The sequence below is a fragment of the Arachis hypogaea genome, chromosome 19, assembly GCF_003086295.3.
Source record: "Arachis hypogaea cultivar Tifrunner chromosome 19, arahy.Tifrunner.gnm2.J5K5, whole genome shotgun sequence".
In the NCBI taxonomy this organism is placed as follows: domain Eukaryota; kingdom Viridiplantae; phylum Streptophyta; class Magnoliopsida; order Fabales; family Fabaceae; genus Arachis; species Arachis hypogaea.
This window is the reverse complement of record NC_092054.1, coordinates 88,154,167-88,161,982: the sequence shown is the minus strand read 5'-3', so window position 1 is coordinate 88,161,982 and position 7,816 is coordinate 88,154,167. Positions and strand designations below refer to the sequence as shown.

The window sequence follows — 7,816 nt, the reverse complement described above, 5'->3', positions numbered from 1 at the left end:
CATTGTCACTAACGTTCCAATGTACCCCTTTGCCTTATGTTAAAACCCACGTTAACTAGGTTAACGTGGCTTTTAATATTGCCTTGTTAATCCTTCGAGAACGTTAGTGACACTCAACATTGTCACTAACGTTCCAGTGTGCCCCTTCTTGTTTCACGTTAAAGCCCACGTTAACTAGGTTAACGTGGCTTCTAACGTGGTCCTTGCCAACCTTCGAGAATGTTAGTGACACTCAACATTGTCACTAACATTCCAATGTGCCCCTGGGTCTCACGTTAGAGTCCACGTTAACTAGGTTAACGTGGCCTCTAACGTAGCCATCTTTAGCCATCCCAACGTTAGTGACAATGTTGAGTGTCACTAACGTTGGCTCATCCTTCATTTCTCATCGTTAGCTTCCACGTTAACCAAGTTAACGTGGAAGTTAACGTGACTCTTCGGGGTCGTGTCGTTGCTTCAACGTTAGTGACAATGTTGAGTGTCACTAACGTTGTCGACAACTCTTCATCCTCTACGTTAGTTCCCACGTTAACCAAGTTAACGTGGGAGTTAACGTGGTACTTTGCACCATAGGCCAACGTTAGTGACAATGTTGAGTGTCACTAACGTTGGCTTCTCTTCCCCCCCCCCCTTAACGTTAGAGGCCACGTTAACTAGGTTAACGTGGCTTCTAACGTGGCCACTTATGAGTAATTGCCAACGTTAGTGACAATGTTGAGTGTCACTAACGTTGGCTCAACTTCTTTTCTCCACGTTAGAGTTCACGTTAACTTGGTTAACGTGACTCTCTAACGTGGGCATTGATGGCTTTTTGAGAATGTTATTGGCAATCACTTTTCTCATTAATCTTACAAGTTACCTCCCCTTTTCTTGCTTCCTTTTTGGTCCTGAAATCAAGCAATAAAGTGCATCAAAGCTCTAGTCCAAGTCATGAGTAATGCAACATAATATTTGTCACTAAACTTATGCAAAATCCTCATGAAATTATGTAAAATGCACAATGTATGCTTGAATCAAGGCATAAGTGAATATTTACCCAAAACTAGCTTATTCCCTAAAGAAATGTATGAAACTATCCTAAAAACAGTAAAGAAAAGGTCAGTGAAACTAGCCAAGATGCCCTGGCATCACAACACCAAACTTAAAGCTTGCTTGTCCCTAAGCAAGTACTGGAACAAGAGAATGATGAATGGAATATCCAGAGGAATTAGTCATCCTTGTGGAAGTCATATTACTAATTTTATGGTGGTTTCATGCATAGCAACTTAGGTTCATTCCATTACTGGCTTTCAGACCTTTATCATGTCCCTAAACACTTACTTTGTTTATATCTCATGAGACTTTTATTCATTGATCCTTTTATTGTTATTTCAGGGGTTATTTGTGTTATTTAGGCTAAGTGCTCTGTAAGGGGGCAACTCTTTAAGATAAGCTTTTAGCCAACACTCCCGAACCAGTTGGTTCAAGGTGCTAGGTGTTGAAGCACCCCTAAGGACTTACTCCCTCAAGTCTCTCCCCCATACATACACACTACAGGCATATAGTTTATTTATGTTCTTTTCTTGAGACCTTGGTGTCTAGCACTTCTTTGGGTTACTAAATGCTCTGTAGTGAGGGTTACTCTTGATAGTGGATTTTCAGCTGATAATCCCGGGTTAGTTAACCTCAGTTACCAAGTGATAAAGCACCCCTAAGAGCTTATTCATCCAAGTAGATCCCTCACACAGGAGCACCACAGACACTTGCCTCAAGATTAAAACCATTGATGCCTAGCCTTGTTGCTTACTCTTTTTCTTTTGTTTTTCACTTCCATTGTTCTTTCCCTTTTCTCTTCTTAGGATCTTGTTATTAACTTAGTCTCATGAGTATATCCAAATTCAAGTATTCAGGATAGATAGTTGTCCTACTAACCTTGTGGTTGAACCAACTTAGCTAACTTATGACTACCCCAAAGATTGATGAATGCACCTCTACATTAGGAACCCTACTTTGGTCTTTTAAAAACATAATCATTCTCTTCTTCGATTTGATTTAAAAGGGACAAGCTTACAAGAAAGGGAAGTAATGATGCAGTGACATAAAGACTAGTGAACATAGACCTATTCAGAACTTAAAAGACAGAATTTAAAAAGGGTTCAACTAAGAGTAACTATAAATCAGAAGTGCATTCGAGCTTCCAACTTTCAACAATTTTGAGTACAATGGAATTAGGTAACAATACAACCTTCGGTTGATGATCTCTGGTCCCCCTCTCTCTTTGTCATCATCTAGTTTTTGCTGCCTCGCTTCTTTGGGTGAAGTTGCACCATTTCCTTATAAGATTCCTGCAAGGTTACTGGAAGTTGCTTGTTCCCAAAGCACTTGAGATATAGTTAGCTTACATGTATGCTTGTGCCTCTTGAACTCAATTTGGTGTGTGAACACCAAACTTAGTTCTTTGCCCAGTACAAGACATTGCATATATGCAGAGACCCTCATATCTTGTTATCAATAAAGGAATGATCACCTATAGTCTAACTACATCTAAGTGGTTTCTCTTGATTGGATGGAGCTAGTAATGTTCTTTTGGAGTGGAGTGTAATTCTAACCAATGTCCTTTAGTGGAACACCAAACTTAGAACTACATTATCACTCTTGGATTGTTCTGGTGTGGAACACCAAACTTAGCTCCTTACAATACAGGGGAAACAACTTTGTGATTTTTATTGAAATAAAGATGAAAGTGAAACTACCTGAGGTTGGGTTGCCTCCCAACAGAGCGCTCTTTTATCATCGCTAGCTCGACGAGTCCTTGATTACTTGAGGTGGTATTTTACTCTGGAGTTTTCCCCCATGTTGCCCAAATAATGCTTGAGTCTTTGTCCATTCACTGTAAACGTCCTCCCTGAACCTTCATCCGTGATTTCGATGTGGCCATATGGTGATACTTTTGTAACCATGAAAGGTCCGGACCACCTCGACTTGAGTTTTCCTGGGAACAGCCTTAATTTAGAATTGTAAAGGAGTACTTGCTGCCCTTTTTCGAAACTCCTGGGTGCCAAATGCATGTCATGTTTTCTCTTTGCCTTCTCTTTATACATCTTAGTGTTTTCATAGGCTTGAGTCCTGAATTCCTCCATCTCTTGCAGCTGCAGGATCCTTTTTGCACCAGCAGCAATGCTGTCAAAATTTAGTATCTTGATGGCCCAAAGAGCTTTGTGTTCTAGCTCCAATGGTAAATGACAAGCCTTCCCATAGACTAGTTGATATGGAGACATTTCAAGTGGAGTTTTGAATGCTGTTCTGTATGCCCAAAGAGCATCATCCAACTTCTTCGACCAATCCTTTCTAGATGCACCCACAGTCTTTTCCAGGATCCTCTTCAGCTCTCTGTTGGATATCTCAGTTTGCCCACTTGTTTGAGGATGGTAAGGTGTGGCTACTTTGTGTTTTACCCCATATCGTAAGAGGAGAGCTTCTAGTGGTTTGTTACAAAAGTGGCTCCCTCCATCACTGATGAGGGCTCTTGGGACTCCAAACCGGCTAAAGATATTCTTCCTGAGGAAGGTCATGACTACCTTGTTATCATTAGTTGGGGTTGCAATAGCCTCTACCCACTTGGAAACATAATCCACTGCTACCAGGATGTATTTGTTTGCATATGAGGTTGGGAATGGTCCCATGAAATCAATCCCCCACACATCAAACAGTTCCAGTTCCAAGATGAAATTTTGTGGCATGGCATTTCTTTTAGGCAGGTTTCCAGCTCTTTGGCATTCATTGCAGCTTTTTACTAGTTCCTTGGCATCCTTGAAAAGGGTGGGCCAAAAGAATCCGCTTTGTAACACCTTTGCTGCAGTTCTGTCCCCTCCAAAGTGCCCGCCATAGCATGAACCGTGGCAGTTCCACAGGACTTCTCTCCCTTCCTCTTCCGAAACACATCTTCTAAGAATTCCATCCGAACATTTCTTGAAGAGATATGGCTCGTCCCAAACAAAGTATTTTGCATCATTCATGAGCTTCCTCTTTTGATGTTTATTGATCCCTGGGGGTAATGCCCCAGTTTCCTTGAGATTTGCAATATCTGCGAACCATGGTGCTTTGCGAACTGTCATCAACTGCTCATCAGGGAAGAGCTCGTTCACATTTGTATCATCTTCTCCACCTTGCTCATGAGGGATTCTGGAGAGGTGATCTACCACCTTGTTCTCCACTCCTTTCTTGTCTCTGATTTCAATATCAAATTCCTGCAACAGTAAGATCCACTTTATTAGTCTTGGCTTTGATTCTTGCTTGACAAACAAATACTTAAGTGCTGTGTGATCTGTAAAAACAATCACTTTAGCACCAATGAGGTATGATCTAAATTTGTCAAATGCAAAAACTATTGCTAGCAATTCCTTTTTAGTAGTGGTATCATTTCTTTGAGTTTCATTAAGGACTTTGCTAGCATAGTATATCACACGAACTAGGTTATCTTTCCTTTGTCCTAACACTGCCCCAACTGCAAAATCAGATGCATCACACATCAATTCAAATGGTAGGTTCCAATCAGGTGGGGAAATGATAGGAGCATAGGATAACCTCATTTTCAAATGTGCAAATGCTAGCATGCATGTTTCATCAAAGATGAATGGTGTATCAGATACAAGGAGATTGCTTAAGGGCTTGGCTATCTTTGAAAAATCTTTAATGAACCTTCTGTAAAAACCAGCATTCCCTAAAAAACTTCTAATTGCCTTGACATCACTGGGTGGGGGTAGTTTTTCAATAAGTTCTACTTTAGCTCTATCAACCTCAATGCCTTGGTGAGAGACCTTGTGACCAAGGACTATTCCTCCTGTCATCATGAAGTGGCATTTTTCCCAGTTCAAGACCAAATTGGTCTCTTGGCATCTTTTCAATACCAAGGCGAGGTGATGTAGGCAACTAGGAAAAGAATCTCCGAATACCGAGAAATCATCCATAAAAACTTCAATGAATTTTTCTATCATATGTGAAAAGATAGAAAGCATGCAGCGTTGAAAAGTTGCAGGGGCATTGCATAATCCAAATGGCATGCGCCAATAGGCAAACACTCCATACGGACAGGTAAATAGGGTTTTCTCTTGGTCTCTTGGATCAACCACTATTTGGTTATATCCTGAATAACCGTCGAGAAAATAATAATATGCGTGCCCTGCAAGTCTTTCCAACATCTGATCCATGAATGGAAGGGGATAATGGTCCTTTCGTGTAGCCTCATTTAGTTTCCTGTAGTCTATGCACATCCGCCATCCTGTGACGGTCCTTGTAGGTATGAGCTCGTTCTTCTCATTGGTAACCACAGTGATCCCTCCCTTCTTTGGCACAACATGTATGGGGCTAACCCAAGGGCTGTTCGAAATTGGGTATATGACTCCTCCTTGCCAAAGCTTCATAACCTCTTTCTGTACCACTTCCTTCATGATTGGGTTCAGCCTTCTTTGGGATTGAATTGATGGCTTGGCATCATCTTCCAACAGTATTTTATGCATGCATATGGCTGAACTGATTCCTTTCAAGTCAGCAAGGGTCCATCCAATGGCATCCTTATGCTCCCGCAGCACCTTGAGTAGCTCGTCCTCTTGATCTTGACTGAGGGATGAATTTATGATCACTGGGTAGTTTTCATTTTCTCCTAGATATGCATATTTGAGAGTGGGTGGCAATGCTTTGAGTTCAGGTTTGGGTGCTTCTGATTTTTCGTTCCCTTCCTTTGGTGCATCTGGTATATGTATTTCTGCTGTAACTACCTCTTCACTTGATTCAGATTCTTCCTCCACCAATCTCTCGTTTTCTTCAGGTTCATCTTCTTCAAATTTCTCCTCCACTTCATCCTCTAGTGCATCTAACCTCATGCATTCCCCCAATTGTTCCGGTGGATAACTCATGGCCTTGAACACATTGAATGTCATCTTTTCATTGTGTAATCTCAGGGTGAGGTCACCCTTCTGAACATCAATGACAGCTCCAGCAGTGGCCAAGAATGGCCTTCCCAAGATGATGGAGGTCTTGGCGTCTTCCTGCATGTCCAGCACCACAAAATCTGCTGGGAATATGAAATCTCCTACTTTTACTAGCAAATCCTCTACTATCCTGTGAGGGAATTTGAACGACCGGTCTGCTAGTTATAGAGCCATTTTTGTTGGTTTAGCCTCCTCAATTTTCATCTTTCTCATCATAGCTACTGACATCAAATTGATGCTGGCCCCTAAGTCACAGAGAGCCTTTTCTACTGTGATTTCTCCTATAATGCAAGGGATCTGAAAACTCCCAGGATCCTTCAGTTTCTGAGGTAGTTTATGCTGAATGATAGCACTGCACTCTTTAGTTAGTATCACAGTCTCATTGTTCTTCCAGCTTCTCTTCTTAGTCATTAGCTCCTTCAAAAACTTGGCATAAAGTGGCATTTGTTCTATGGCTTCAGCAAATGGTATGTTGATTTGTAGCTTCTTGAAGATTTCCAAAAATCTCAAGAACTGGTTGTCATCTTCCTTTTTCTTCAATAGCTGGGGGTATGGAGCTCTTGAGATGTTCAGTTGGGGTATCTTTTTTTCTTTCTGCAGACTTGGCGTGTGGGGTTGCATTTCATCTTGCTCTTCTCCCTTTTCATTTGATCTTTCTTCTTGAGATTTTTGGGGATGTTCCTTTAGTTCCTTCCCACTCCTAAGTGTGATAGCTTAACACTCCTCCCTTTTGCTTGAATGGGCATCATAGCAAAAATTGTGGTTAGGGAGCTGCTTAAACAGATAGCTGATTTGTGTTTCTAGTTTTGTGATGGCAGCATTTTGATTATGCATGTTTGACTGCACTTCCTCTCTGAATGCTTTACTATCTTGAATGTCTCTGCATATTCCTTCGATGAAGGTTTCGATCTTAGAGAGCTTGTCATCGATTGATGAGTGGTTCGGATCAGATGTGCTGTTTTGGTTTTGATGAGTGTGTGGAGAAGTATTGTTGTGGGGGTGTTGAGATATCCTCTGGGTGAATTGCTTTTGATCTTGCTCACTTCCCCACCCAAAGTTTGGGTGGTTTCTCCATCCAGGGTTGTAAGTCTTGGAGTATGGATCATAGTTTTTCCTTGGTGAATTCCCAATGTAATTGGCTTGCTCCTGACTCCCCTCTGCTTCTTCATTCACTCCTTTTTGTGTTGTTGACGAAGTGGAGATTGCTGCTACTTGGTTCCTCTCCATCTTCTTGGTGAGGTCAGCCAGCTGCTGGGTAATGAGATTGTTTCAGGCCAACAGAGCATCTACATTGTTTAGCTCCATCACTCCTCTTGTGTTCCCTCTTTCGGAAGCATAGAAGTAGTCGTTTTCTGCTACTGTTTCAATAACATCTATGGCTTCCTCAATGGTCTTTTTCTTGTTCAAGGATCCTCCAGATGAATGGTCTACTGCCTTCTTTGACTCATAAGAGAGCCCTTCAAAGAAAATGTGCAGCTGGACCCATTCGTTGAACATGTCAGGTGGACACCTCCTTGTTAAGTCCTTGAACCTCTCCCATGCTTCATATAGAGTCTCACCATCTTGTTGCCTGAAAGTTTGAACCTCAGCTCTCAGCCTATTGATTCGTTGAGGAGGGTAGAATCTTGCTAAGAATTTGTTCACCACATCTTCCCAAGTTGTCAAGCTCTCCCTTGGAAAGGATTCCAGCCACTTGGCTGCCTTGTCCCTGAGTGAGAAGGGAAATAAGAGCAGTCTATAGGCGTCAGGATAAACACCATTAGACTTTACTGTGTCACATATTCTCAGGAAGGTGGTTAAATGTTGATTGGGGTCTTCTTGAACACTTCCTCCAAACGAACAGTTGTTCT

General features: G+C 41.7%; 1 non-coding gene across 1 annotated transcript; it reads left to right on the top strand.

The window, feature by feature from the left end:
- Positions 1–7,461: 7,461 nt before the first annotated feature.
- LOC112781876 (small nucleolar RNA R71) lies at positions 7,462–7,565 on the top strand. The gene has a single exon (XR_003192626.1). It is a non-coding gene; the product is annotated as a small nucleolar RNA R71 (small nucleolar RNA).
- Positions 7,566–7,816: the final 251 nt, after the last annotated feature.